Source organism: Panthera pardus, unplaced genomic scaffold (genome assembly GCF_024362965.1).
Source record: "Panthera pardus isolate Hobbes unplaced genomic scaffold, ASM2436296v1 HiC_scaffold_13, whole genome shotgun sequence".
Taxonomy (NCBI): Eukaryota; Metazoa; Chordata; class Mammalia; order Carnivora; family Felidae; genus Panthera; species Panthera pardus.
In genome coordinates this window covers 192,797,049-192,810,206 of record NW_026526688.1, presented here as the reverse complement: position 1 = coordinate 192,810,206, position 13,158 = coordinate 192,797,049, and positions in this window count along the sequence as shown.

Genomic DNA, 13,158 nt, shown 5'->3' with positions numbered 1-13,158 from the left:
TGCTTGCTCCCTTCCGGCCTTGATCCCACTGTTCCCCTTACTTGGAATTCCCTTCCAGTCCTGCTTTACCAAGCACACACCTGCTCATCCTTCAAGATCCAGCTCAAATGTCATCACCCCCCTGTTGGTGTCATTGGTCTCTTCATCCTTGCCTATGCCCCCTACCCTTTTGTGGATATTCATGGAGAGAAATAGACCATCACTCCCAGTTAGTGTATACAATGTGCCAGCATTGTGCTGAGGCTGTGCTATTATTTCACATGGAAATCCTGGGAAAATGGTGCACTTGTACCACAGTGCACTGGAGAGACTGAAGAGGTTTGGGGCCCAAGCAAGGCTGTCCACAGCAGAATCCCTCCACCTCCCCGTGCTTCCAGGACCAAGGGGAAACCTGCCTTCAGCTGACTATGTAAAGACTTATCCCCTTTTTTCCACAGGAGAAATGTGGGATCACCTTGGAGTCTCATGGTACAGAAATGAACATGAGGTTTGGGTGGCCAAGTGTTTTTTGCCAACCTCTGAATGGCAGAGCCTGAAATGATTGTGGGTCTGTTGTTGGTTAATCTCCCAGCAGAGTATTTTGGACATTGTCTTATGACTCTGAGACCTGAATCTGCCTCAATTCTACATTATGTGGAGAAGACCCTGCCATGCTGTCCTATGTACCTCCTTGTCCTTATTATCCACAGAAGTTCCTGGCATATAATAGGTATAGTAGGTGCTTTCATCAGAATTGTTGAAGTAATGAGTTGAAACCCTCAACTTCAACTGGCGTCAAAGACAAAAACATTTGACTGGGCAGTTGTAGGAGTAAGGTTGGTTCAGATACACATAGATTCAAAGGTTTAAAAGTCTCTTCCCTGTGTCTCCATTTTTTTTTCTGAATCTCAGACTCTGTCTCTCTCACATTCTTGCTTTCTCTTCTGTGCACTCTCTGCTGTCTAGCTTCATCCTCAGGCAGGTCCCTTCCATTTGTCATAGAAGAGAACATGACCTTTCATCCCTAGCACCATATGAATGCCCAGAAGAACTCTGATAGACCATCCCTGGTACATTTCACTGAGTCTGTTGCAGGGAGCAGAGACATGTGATGGACAGCCCACCAGAAGCACAGGGAGTGGAGGATGGACAGTTTGCAACCAGAAAAGGGGCTTCTGTTATCCACAGAAGGTGAAAAAGTGGACAAAAACAACCAATCTACATTTCAGCAGGTTCTCATTTAATGGGGACAAAGGCAGCTAATGAATTATATTGGAATTCGCAGCTGTGGGTTAGTTGGCTACCCTCTGGAGAATGACTTCCTTCAGGCTAGGCAGGACTTCGCTAATTAGGGAAGCCATATCAGATTCATGGGACAGAACTGTTCCTAATCTGTTTGAGGATCGGTAAGTAAACTAGTTGCCTAAGGAGAAGGTTTGTGACAGGAGAAGGTGGATGATCAGATCTCAAAGTCAAAGAGAGGTCTTGAATGCAAAGCTGAGGGTTTTGTTCCACAAGCTGAGGATGACAAAAATTCAACCCAGGATCCCTCACTTTCCCTTCCAGTGTCCTTGGAAGACTGCCAATAGGCTGTGCAGGGCACTCCTGCTGAGTCCAGAGACAGCCTCAGAAGTCATTTCAACCCAGTTCTCCAGAGAGCCACTAATCATCTATCAGTATTAACATGAAGGACAAAACCTATTTGCCATTCCTGCCATAGATGGGGCTTTTGACTATTTCTGATATTTTTACCCAGAAGAGTGAGCAAACTCATACCTTAGAGAATCCACAAGCTTTACAGAAAAAAGTGAACCTGTATCAGGAATGGGACTTACACTAAAGATTTCACATTTAGATTCAGATTAAATAACCCTTGAGAAAAAGGAAAGCAAATAGCATGTGTAGCTCAGGGTCATGTGTCTTTCATTGATCTGAGAAAGGCTTTATCTTTGGCCAACCAATCCCCCAGTGGAGATGGGAAGTAGAAACAATGGTACAGAGAAGAAACCAGACAAAACAGTGTGAGAGACCAGAAATCTGAATACTGCCCCCACGTCATCAAGATTGTCTCTGTTGGGGATTTAGTTAGAAATATTCTAATAAAGTTCTCTCATTCTTTCCTCAAATTTGTGAGACATTGTCCACATTTTACCTTTGCAGAAAGATAAGTTAAAGATATTGATGGAGTGTTTTCCCCTCAAGATAGCTACCTAATGGTGGTGATGGTGGTGATGATGATGATGATGATGATGAAGATGGTGATGACGGCAGTATATAAGCATGGTCACAGAGCCTCTACATTTCAAGCACCATTCTGAAAGGTCATCTCGCTTTATTTGTACAACAACCCTATTATTACCTCCATTTTACACATGTAGGAACTAAACTACACCAAAGGTAAGGATCTTTCTAGACAAGTTACTTCAACCTGGGAAGTAAATATCTCAGCTGCATATAAGGGAGAATTATGCCTACTTCATAGAACTGTTTTGTGTTCCAATGCAATACGTACAGAAAGTGCCTTGACCGTGGATTGACACACATTTTAAGTCTCGTATATGATAGACACTCCCAGTATTTTAAAAATAAAATAATGTACTTATATGTTTAAAAACTCTCCCTGTTGTCCCCTTATTCTATTAAAGTAAAAAAATTAAAGTTTTAGATTTATAGAAAAAAATAGAAAAAAAAGGACCCCTGCCCCACGTCTCACTCAGGTTGCCCTATCATTATTCTCTTATATTATTATGGTACATATATAAAAATTTGGGGGCTGATATTGATACATTATTATTAAAGTCCATACATTATTCAAACTCTTTAGAATTCACTTTATTATTTTCTTATGTTTATTTATTTTTGAGAGAGAGAGAGCACAGGCAGGGGAGGGGCAGAGAGAGAGGGGGATGGAGGATCCAAAGTGGGCTCTGCACTGATAGCAGTGAGCCCAATGTGGGGCTCGAACTCATGAACTGTGAGATCATGATATGAGCTGAAGTCAGATGCTCAACTGACTGAGCCACCCAGGCACCCCCTTAATATTCTTTTTAAAGTTGTTAATAGAGTATTTTTTAAGGCAGCTTTAGGTTCACAGCAAAATGGCTAGAAAGTATGTAGAATTTCCATATACCTCCCATCTTCACACATATAAAGACACCCTAATTGTCAACATCCAGCACTGACGTGTACATTTGTTACAGTGTTTGAACTCACATTGACACATCATGGTCAATGTTTCCAGTCCATAGTTTACAGTGTAGTCCACTCTTGGTGTTCTCCGTGCCATGGGTTTCGACAGATATAATGATAATGTATCCACCAATATGGTCTCAGAGAGAATAGTTTCATTGCCCTAAAAATTCTTTGTGTGCCACCTATTCATCCCTCCTTCTTCCATAACATCTGCTAATCACGGATCTTGTTTCAGACTCCATAGTTTTGCCTTTTCCAGAAAGTCATATGGTCAGAATCATACAGAATTTAGTTTCTTTAGATTGGCTTCTTTCACTAACTTTATTATTTTAAGGTTCTTCTGTGTCTTTTCATGGCTTGAGAACTGATTTCTTTTTAACGCTGAATAATATTCTAACATCTGGATTCACCACAGTTCACTTATATGTTTACCTACTTAAGGACATCTCAGTTGCTCCCATGTTTTGGAAAAATAAATAAATAGCTGTTATAAACACTCATGGTTTTATTGTGACCATAAGTTTTCAACCTCTCATGGTCTTTTCTGTCCAGGATGCCAGCCAATTTCCACATCACAGTTAGCAGTCCTGACTTCATAGACTTCTTTGACTGGACGGTTTCTCAGCTGTTCCTTGTTTCTGGTGACCTTGAGAGTTTTCAGGAGGACTGGGCAGGTGTTCTGAGAAGGTGTCCCTTTTGGAGTTCACCTGGTATTTTTCTCATGATCAGATTAGTGTTATGTCATTCTTTTCATCAATGATTTAAATGATGGTTGTCAGGTTTCTGTGGGGGGTTTCATAAAGTCTGAATACAATTGGTAACACACAAAGGTTAAGGCTGATTGTTGAATGCATGTCTCGTGTAGTCTGGTCTGGTAGTTGACTTCAAGTTTAAAAGCTAGTTTTAACTCTCATATGTTTGTTACTGCAATATCATTCTTTGACTTAGGAGGACGGCACCTTAGGGTGCAGATACGAGAGATTCCTCAGTGGGTGCAATTTGGTTTGTGAGTTGAGCTTTGGCTGCAATAATACCAGGCTAAATTTGCTTTAAAAAACAAACAAACAAAAAAAAACCACAAAAACATAGCAAAAACAAACAAACAAAACAATCCGTCCTTCAAAAGTGACCACATGAATGCACTAAGAAAATGCTGAGTCAGTGCGTCAAAGCAATATTAATTTGTGGGGTCAAGTCATGTGCACTAAAAATTTATTGTCAGAAAATGAGGAAATCGTCTGAAAAATCTTAGCTAAGATCTAACCAGTCTGGCAAAATGTGTTTATCTTAGCTCAACTGAATGGTATTTGCATTCCAAATTTAAAATCCTCATTAGTCATGAGATTTCGGAATTCCTGTTCAGCAAATCAAATAATACATAATGCTAAAGTTTTCCTTTATAAAAATAAGAGACAGTGAAAGGTTGAGAGTACTTGGTATTAATGAGAACTGAAAGCCTATAAAGTGTTTACCTTAATAAGATGTCCAGATTCACACCCCATAATATTGAACCCATGTTGTTAGAAGTCACGTACAATGCTTTGTTTCTATTCTAAATCCATCTAAAAAGAAATGCACATTTTTGATACCATTTTAAACCATATGAAATTGCTGTTTGTAGTAAGTCAAAAGTCTTAGAGTATCAGGCTTTTTTCCCCCTTCAAGTAATAGGGCTGTTTCAGCCTCCTATGTCATTACAATTTTTTTTAGTGTTTTATAACAAACTCTCCAGGAAGCAAGTTCATTGATCACCTCCAGGTTTTTCGTATCTTTGTTTTTAAGGAGAACATTGTAAAACAGGTTAAGCATGCTTTAAAGAAGTCTATGTTTTTTGAATAATATTTCTGAGACATTCAGAAAAAGGCTAGTGGCCCTTTTGAATTTTCATGTGTTACAAAGAGAGCTAGTTGCCACCATGGAAAGCTGCCAGAGGGAGAGGACAAGTGGCCCTTTCTCTGTGTTACTTCGGTGAGCCACCATGCATGTGGGCATATAAAACGCAGCTTCTGTCACAGGGAGAGGTGCAGATGTTAAGCTGAAAAGCACACCCAGGACAAGTGGATCACACACCCAGAAAGCAAAGCTTTCTCACATGCTGTGGGCTTAGGGGAAGTCAGGGATGGGCAGGGGAATAAGACACTGGTTGGCTCCAGCAAGAACAGGGTTGGCCTCTAACCAGACCTCATTCATTCTGCCACGGAATCATCCATTCATTCTATCATTCACTAATTATTCCATTCATCCAAAGAGCACTCATGAGACACCTAGGGTCCAAGGCTCTCTCTGTCATTGCCTGGAATGCAGTCAAGGTGACATGGTCCTTGTCCTCAAGGAGATGCAGACAGTAAGCAGAACGACAAGGATCTCAACCATGACAATAGAGAGGTAATTGCTATGTAGGAAGGAAGCCTGGGGTGATCTGGGTGGGAACACCTAACCTAGCCAGAGGCAGAGAAAATTTCCTAAGAGCCTATAACTGGTTAAGGGACACTCAACAGCTGGAGGAAAAGGAATGTTGTTTATTCTGTGCTGACTCAGTAACCGCTCTATGCCAGTTGCTAATATCAGTTTAGAGAATCAAAGGTGAATAGGAGTTGGTTTCTGACCTCAAGGTGGGCTGGTTTATTCTGTGGCTCACTATCAGATGATAGCTCTAGTGATGACACCTGTCACATCCAAACATTCAGCAACAGATGAGTTTCATTTTCCACAAAATAAAGTCCTGATTTCTGAGGGTGACACAGGAACTTTTTCTAATCCCAGTCAAATTTGGTGCGGTATCCTCTGTTCCTTTTAGGCATATCCTTAGGCTCCATTTACACCTGAGTATCCATTCTTCTGCCCAAATATCAGGCTATTTCCAGAGACTCAACCTCTGCCAAACTGTTACTTTTGTCCTAAAACTCCATCCTACCGTTGTCTACTTGGCTAATAGTCATTCTGATTTCTCGTGCCCACGTACACACACACACACACACACACACACACACACACACACAATCCATGGTTCTTTACCTGGGTTTCCCTAAATTTTTACAGACATCACTATTATTACAGTGGACTTGTCATTATATTGGGTTCATTTACATTCTTGCCACTATCATCATCCTGGGAATGAATCTCCAGCCAAGATCTCTGGCTTGACACCTTAGAAAAAACTTAGCATATATTCCTTGGATAGAATTGGACTCTGTTTTTCAAGAACCTTCTGCTTTCAGTAATAGGAACTAATTATTTTTAGCATATTACAACAAAGAAAATTGAGAATTTGGTGGAAGTTTCTTAAGTCAGGGATGCATGCATTGGGAGACCACCCAGACAGAGTTTGGGCCTGAAACTCTGGTCACACCACATCTCAGTTTTCTCTGCATCCGTCCTTTGATTTCTCTCTTCTGCTTTTCTCCATGTGGTTGGAAACATGGGTGTCAGCAGCACTGAGCTGAGCTGCAGTGTGGAAATCTCAGGCTGAGACTTTGATAAATTGGGCTTGAGTCACGTTCCTGCCATTGGACCCCTCCACCCTGGCAAAAGCAGGATTTTGGGGTGAAAGGTCCAGTCACCTAAAACATGTGGTTGGATTTGCAGGATGAACAATTGTTCTCAAAGATGTGGAGACCTGTTCCCAGCAGGGAGGGACTCTGTAGGTTTCATGTCTGCACTGGAAGAAAGTTATGGATAAGGCAAGGAAACAAGTGGGCAGGAGGGCATTCTAGATTCACCTGAGGCTACATCCAGACCAATGGCTCCCAATCTTTCTAAGCGTGAGAACCATCTATGACACCCACAGCCTGGGCAGACCTCCCCACAGTGCCCACACTTTACTAAAAGTGCTGGAACAACAATTCGGTGAGGGTGACAGCAGCTCTCACAAAGGCTATTACTACACATAGTTTGTGTTGTGAGCTCACTCAGTCCCTGCTTAGCAGAGAGGTGCTAGTCTTACCCACATGAACAGAGGAGGAAATGAAAGATCACAGACAGCTGGTGACTGGTGAAGCGAGGGTTCCAAATGAGGTCATGGAAACTCTAACAAATTCTTTGCCCTTACCCTAGGCTACTGTCAAAAGGTTCCACAAAGGAAATGGGAATTTGGTAATCTGTTTGCATTGGATTAACCACAATGCTACCTGTTGTCATTTGAGCATGAGTTTACATCTGTTTACAAGATTATCAGTAAGATCCTCTTGTACCCTGTCATACCTCCCTTCAAACCCCACATCCTCTCCACTCCTCCCACCTGACAGCCCTTCCTCTGGGGCCTTGGGTCCAGTGGTTAGAAAACTCTGAGACCACACAGGCTGCCAGCTCACATGGGAAAGTCTTGGGAACTGCACTCTGGACAGGGAGATGGTGAAGGGACCAGTAGTTTGTCACCCGTCCATCCAGGTTTGTCTTCAAAACCAAACACAGTTTTCAAATAGGAGAACTGAGCTCTGAGAGTGACAGTGTCATCTGAGTGTGCCAGCAGGAAGGGACAGAAAATAGGGCTTCAGCCCCAGGGTTGGGGGAAGAAGTGGGGGGGGGGGTAGGCTGGGTTTAGTAACATGATGCCCTCTTCAGTGAACATCAAATGACCTAAAAGCAGAAAAGCATCAGTCACCTTTTCTTAATTTCTCTTTAAAACAATCATCTGGGGGTACCTGGGTGGCCCAGTTGGTTAAGCATCCAACCTTGGCTTAGGTCATGATCTCACGGTTTGTGAGTTCAAGCCCTGTGTTGGGATTCTGTGTCTTCTCTCTCTCTGCCCCTCCCCCACTCATGCTCTGTCTCTCTCTCTATCTCAAAAATAAATAAACATTTAAAAAAATTAAAAAAAATAAACAAGCATCTGAATGAATTCAAAGATTTATTTTGTCTGAGATTTAAACTTGTTCTAACCACCTTCTGTAACAGATTATTTATGGTTCAAGTCAGGCCTATTTAGGCTGATGGCCTTCTTGGTGTGATTGGGGGACCCAATTTCACTGTTTTCACGAGCATTGGTGACTCTATATCATAGCTATGTGGTGCTCATATACTGGAAAAACAGATTGGGATATAAAGAGCTTTTCCTCTCCCTTGAATATTTCCATATCTTTTCTCTTGATTGATGATCATACTACACTCCCACATGGCACCATGTCATTTCTAAAGCCTTCACTGCACCTTGCTATGTGAGACCTTATCACAACACCATCAGGAATGGCTGTTATTTCAAACAGAATTAACAAGGAGCTAACTGACCTAAACGACTTCCCTAAAGTCCCAAACTCATTTCTCTCAGTTGCACTAGATCTCCTGGTCCAGGTGCAGCCTTCTTTCTGCTCTGATATAATAAGATGAAAAGTGATACCATAACTCCAGACCAAGCCTGATGGCACCTGGGTGCAGAATTCTGGAAGAATCCAGGAGGAGAATTCCTGGTAAGACTCTGGCTTTCAGCCTGGCCTGGAGTGGCTTCAGGGGAAGAGGGGAAGGAGAGGGAGAGAAGCAGAAAGGGAACAGGGATACCTGGAGGTGTGGTAGGGTGGTATTGGAGATGGAGAGGTATTGGGTGTGGAGATGGACCACACAAACATGGTCATTATCTTTAATAGGTCTGAAGTTTTTCCCAGCTCTAACTTCTAGAGCATGGCACGCATGACTTCAGGAGACCATTAAACAATATAATATATATATTATATTATATGCATATATAATATAATATATATATTATTAAAGGACCAGTCAGAAAACCTCCCAGCTGCCTCCCAGATGGCATCCGACTTGAGCTCTTATAGGCAGAAAGAAGTCCTTCCGAGGGTTCCTCTGTGCTGATTATAAACTGCAGTTTTCCAGGAGCTCACAGACCTGGATGTATTTGCAAGTGGACACAAAACACGGATTTTTCATTCTTGCATTTTTCTTAGCTATTTTATTCAAGGCAGTTAGACCCTGACCATAATATATGCATCCCTCAAGGCATGTCCTAAATCCTTCCAGCAAATGGTGGGATGATTGTTAAAAGCTAAGCAACTGGTCTGTGCTTAAACTGTCCCATGAACATATAAACTTTGATGCACCAAATGTGAAAGGAAGAGTATATATTAGAGATGAGGAGGTCAACACCATCAGCTTAAATCCATCAACTGAATTAATCTGACAAATATTTGGTGATAGTCCTTTAAGATACCTAGTCAGATTATGAGCCACTCACAGGGTGCTAGAATATGTGACCCAGCAGAGTGTGATAGCTGGGTACCGACAGTTGCTGTAACAATAACATCCCAACCTTCAGGGCTTCGCACACTGAAAACTCATTTCTTCCTCACGTGAATCCAAATGGGGGTTTCCACAGTGGATTATCATCAATGAAATTCAGTTGATGCCTCTAGAAGCCCAACCTTGTCAGACTTTGTGACTGCAGCTAAACAGATTACGCATTTTGGCAGATTCTGTCTAGAATATGGCTAATGCCTTTTGCTCAATCTCTTTGGCCCAAAGTGTCAAAACTCATTTGTGTGCAAGCTCACCTGGACCAGCAAACATGTTTCCTGTCCTGCCACAGGGACCCTGGATGCTCACACTCGGTGCCGCCAAGGCAGGGCCAGTAATGGGACAGGTCTTCCTCCCTCAGAGGTGACTGCACTGATGACCTCAAGCTGATGGGCTCTCAGGAAGAGCAGGTGGAAACCACTTAGGAGAAGAGTCCTGAGGGACCAGCCTCTAATCAGTCTTAGGAGGACTTGTGGACTGAGGCTTGAAGATCTGGTCCTGATACAGGAAAGGAAAAGTTACACCCCTACAGCCCCCACAAGCCAAGTGGGAAGCCTGGACTTAGTTTGACTGTTTGGGGAGAGGAGTCAATATGTGCTTCATCCTGGTATTTTGTTGAGGTTGAGTCCTGTGTACAAATGGACCAGAAAATCTGCCAAGTTTTCCTGGGACCTGGGTAGCAGGTGTGTTAAAGGCAGCACCACAGGTCACCTACCCTGGGGCCTGTTAACCCCAAGGACCATGCTGGAATCCAGGATTCTGACTCTAGGAAGTGTGTTGAGTGGCACCTCTGGCAGTGGAGGCACTTCTGCCTAGAGTCACTTCTTGGGGTCTGACTTCCTGCCCATATGGCTCCCTGCTGTGCTGTACCTGACACACTGCTGTGGCCTACTATTGGGCACTTGTGGAGAGCGAGTGGCTTTAGGGAGGACTGCCAGTTATCATTGTGTCCAGGTGTCCCCATCCTGCACTGGCCCCCTCAGATTCTGGGAAGGTAAACAGATTTCTCATAAAAAATGGAAATGGAACATTCCAGAACAGCAAGTCAGGTCCTAAAGACAGATGCTCTTCACACAAGAAGGTAGTGTCTCATCTCTAGGAACCCCTTGTATCTCCCTTGATGACTCACACGGGAGCCTTTTGCTACCTGGAGAAGGTTCCCAGGAAGGTCTTGAGGATTCCTGGGCCTGGGTCACTGAAGGCTCATCCCAACCCTAAGGTGATGTGTCTACTGGGTGACAGCAGCCCTACAGTGCCAGTGACAACTCTCCCACTGTGGTAGGAGCCCATCAGTGGATGGGCTAAATTCAAAGCCACTTCCCTTTCTGTGGACAGTACTCTTAAGTACCAGGCATGACTTTATTATCTGTTCTTGGACCTAACAACCTAGTTCGTGGTTAAGAATGGCACGTATATTAAAAACACCCGTCTCTGGAATTGTGAGTTCTGGAAAGCCGTTGCTTGATGAAACTCTTCTTGTACCCGATGTGGACGCCCATGGGAAGGCACAAACTGAGATGAGCCTGACTGTTAACAATGTGGCTGTTCTGGCCTGTAAGTACCGTAAGGACAGTATTGGTACCTCAATCCATGTCGGACCGCGTGCAGTAATCCTGCCACTAACTGGATGCGCCCAAAGGACGATCCTCCATCTGTACGCCAAGCAGAGGGAAATGGCCTACCTATCAGGACGACGGTACCTGTTTGCAGCTGATCTGACTTCCTAAGAGTAAACAAGAGCCCTTAGAGCTCCAAGGGCCATGACCTTTCCAGGCAAATAGATTGCATGTGCCCTCTGCTGCCATCTTGTGGCAACTTGTGGCTTCTTGTGGCCTGTGACACAATAACTGAAATTGCTATTCTGAGGGGGTGGAAGATTCTGGCCACACTATAGTAGCACTTGAGACCAGGCTCTGTCATATTTTGGATATCTGGGATATTTACAGTCATATACTGCCAGAGGGGCCTTGACAGTGGGCTAACGGACATGACATTCAGTGGACATTATATATTCCTTTTCATTCTCAGCTGGTGGCATTATCAAGAAGTAGAATGGATTTTATTTATTTATTTATTTAGTAGTAACTTTTAATTAATTAATTTTATTTTATATGTAATTTATTGCCAAATTGGTTTCCATATAACACCCAGTGCTCATCCCAACAGGTGCCCTCTTCAATGCCCATCACCCTCATTCCCCTCTCCCCCACCCCCCATCAACCCTAAGTTTGTTCAGTATTTAAGAGTCTCATGGTTTCCCTCCTTCCCTCTCTGTAACTTTTTTCCCCCTTCCCCTCCCCCCTTGTCTTCTGTTATGTTTCTCAGGATCCACATATGAGTGAAAACATATGGTATCTTTCTCTGCCTGACTTATTTCACTTAGCATAACACTCTCCAGTTCCATCCAAATTGCTACAAATAGCCAGATTTCGTTCTTTCTCATTGCCAAGTAGTATTCCATTGTATATATAAACCACATCTTCTTTATACAAGAAGTAGAATGGACTTTAAAAGACTTGATTGGAAAATATTGTTGGGTAGATCATGTTATCAGCATTGTAGACCCCCCCTTAGAGAAGACAGTGCGAACATATGCAGCTGGTCCTTGGAGGGAGTGTGACAATGGCTGCCCCCTTCCACGACTGCACCTCTGTGATTAGAAGCAGCGGTCAGTGCTCAGAACACAGCTCTCTGATGTCTGAGGGACAGGGTCCTTATGGCCCCTCCTGGCACTCAAAGTCTGTGTACCAGCCACTCCAGGAACACATACACAGGTACCTGTGATCAGACTTGGATGAGGGGTGGGTTGGAATTGCAGAGCTAAGAAATGAAATTCACTGAAGTTAACCACAATTTACCATCCAAGACTCCCTTGGAATTTGCCATGCCTTCAATAGATTTGGAGTTCCAAAATAGTTCATCAGAAAGATTCTGCCAGTGTAATTCCTGTTTAAGTAGGGATGTGGGTCCTGATGCTTCTTAATCTGCCATCTTCCTTTTCCTTTCCTTTTTGAACTGAGTGAAGACTCCTGTTCATGACGTCTCACAATAGGTTGACCAGCCTTTGCTTGAACCACAGGGACAACAAGATCACTAGCTCTGAAAGAAACTTGATCTATTTACTGGAAGGCTTCCATGGGCAGGTCACATTGGCTCCCTTTTACTGAGCCCTACTCAGTGCTGGGCTGGATGCTGATCATACAGCCAATAAAGTGGGTGCAATCCCCTCCCCATTTTACAGAAGGGGAATGTAGCTAAGGAAGCTTGTACTCCTTCTCAAGGGAGAGCCACATGGGAACCCAGGCTTCTGAGTCTGATACCAGCCCGTTCTGCCTCTAAAGGATCATGGGAATCAAAGGAACCTAAAGACATGGTCTTTGTGCACAGTGTTTGAAATCTTGTTGAGGGGGAGAGAAATGACATAAATGCTCATGGAGAAGAGGACAGAGAAGGAGTGGGAGTGTCTGATCAGACGCAGGGGGTGGTAGCAGTAGCTCAGGAAAGGCACACGGGGGTACAGGAGCCCCTACCCAGGAAGGAATGGAGATGGGCATTTCAGACGGAACTGGGCTTTGGGGCTGTGGTTAGCCCTGTAACCCTTCCCCCACTCCATGACCACTCTGGACCGGCTCCACCTCTCCCACTTCCCCAGCAGGTGCGTGGCTGCTGATGCTCTGCCAACAATCTGCAGCTTGCAGTGCCACTGAGCTGTACATCTTGGGCAATAGCTATTTTCTAAATGGATCAAGACTG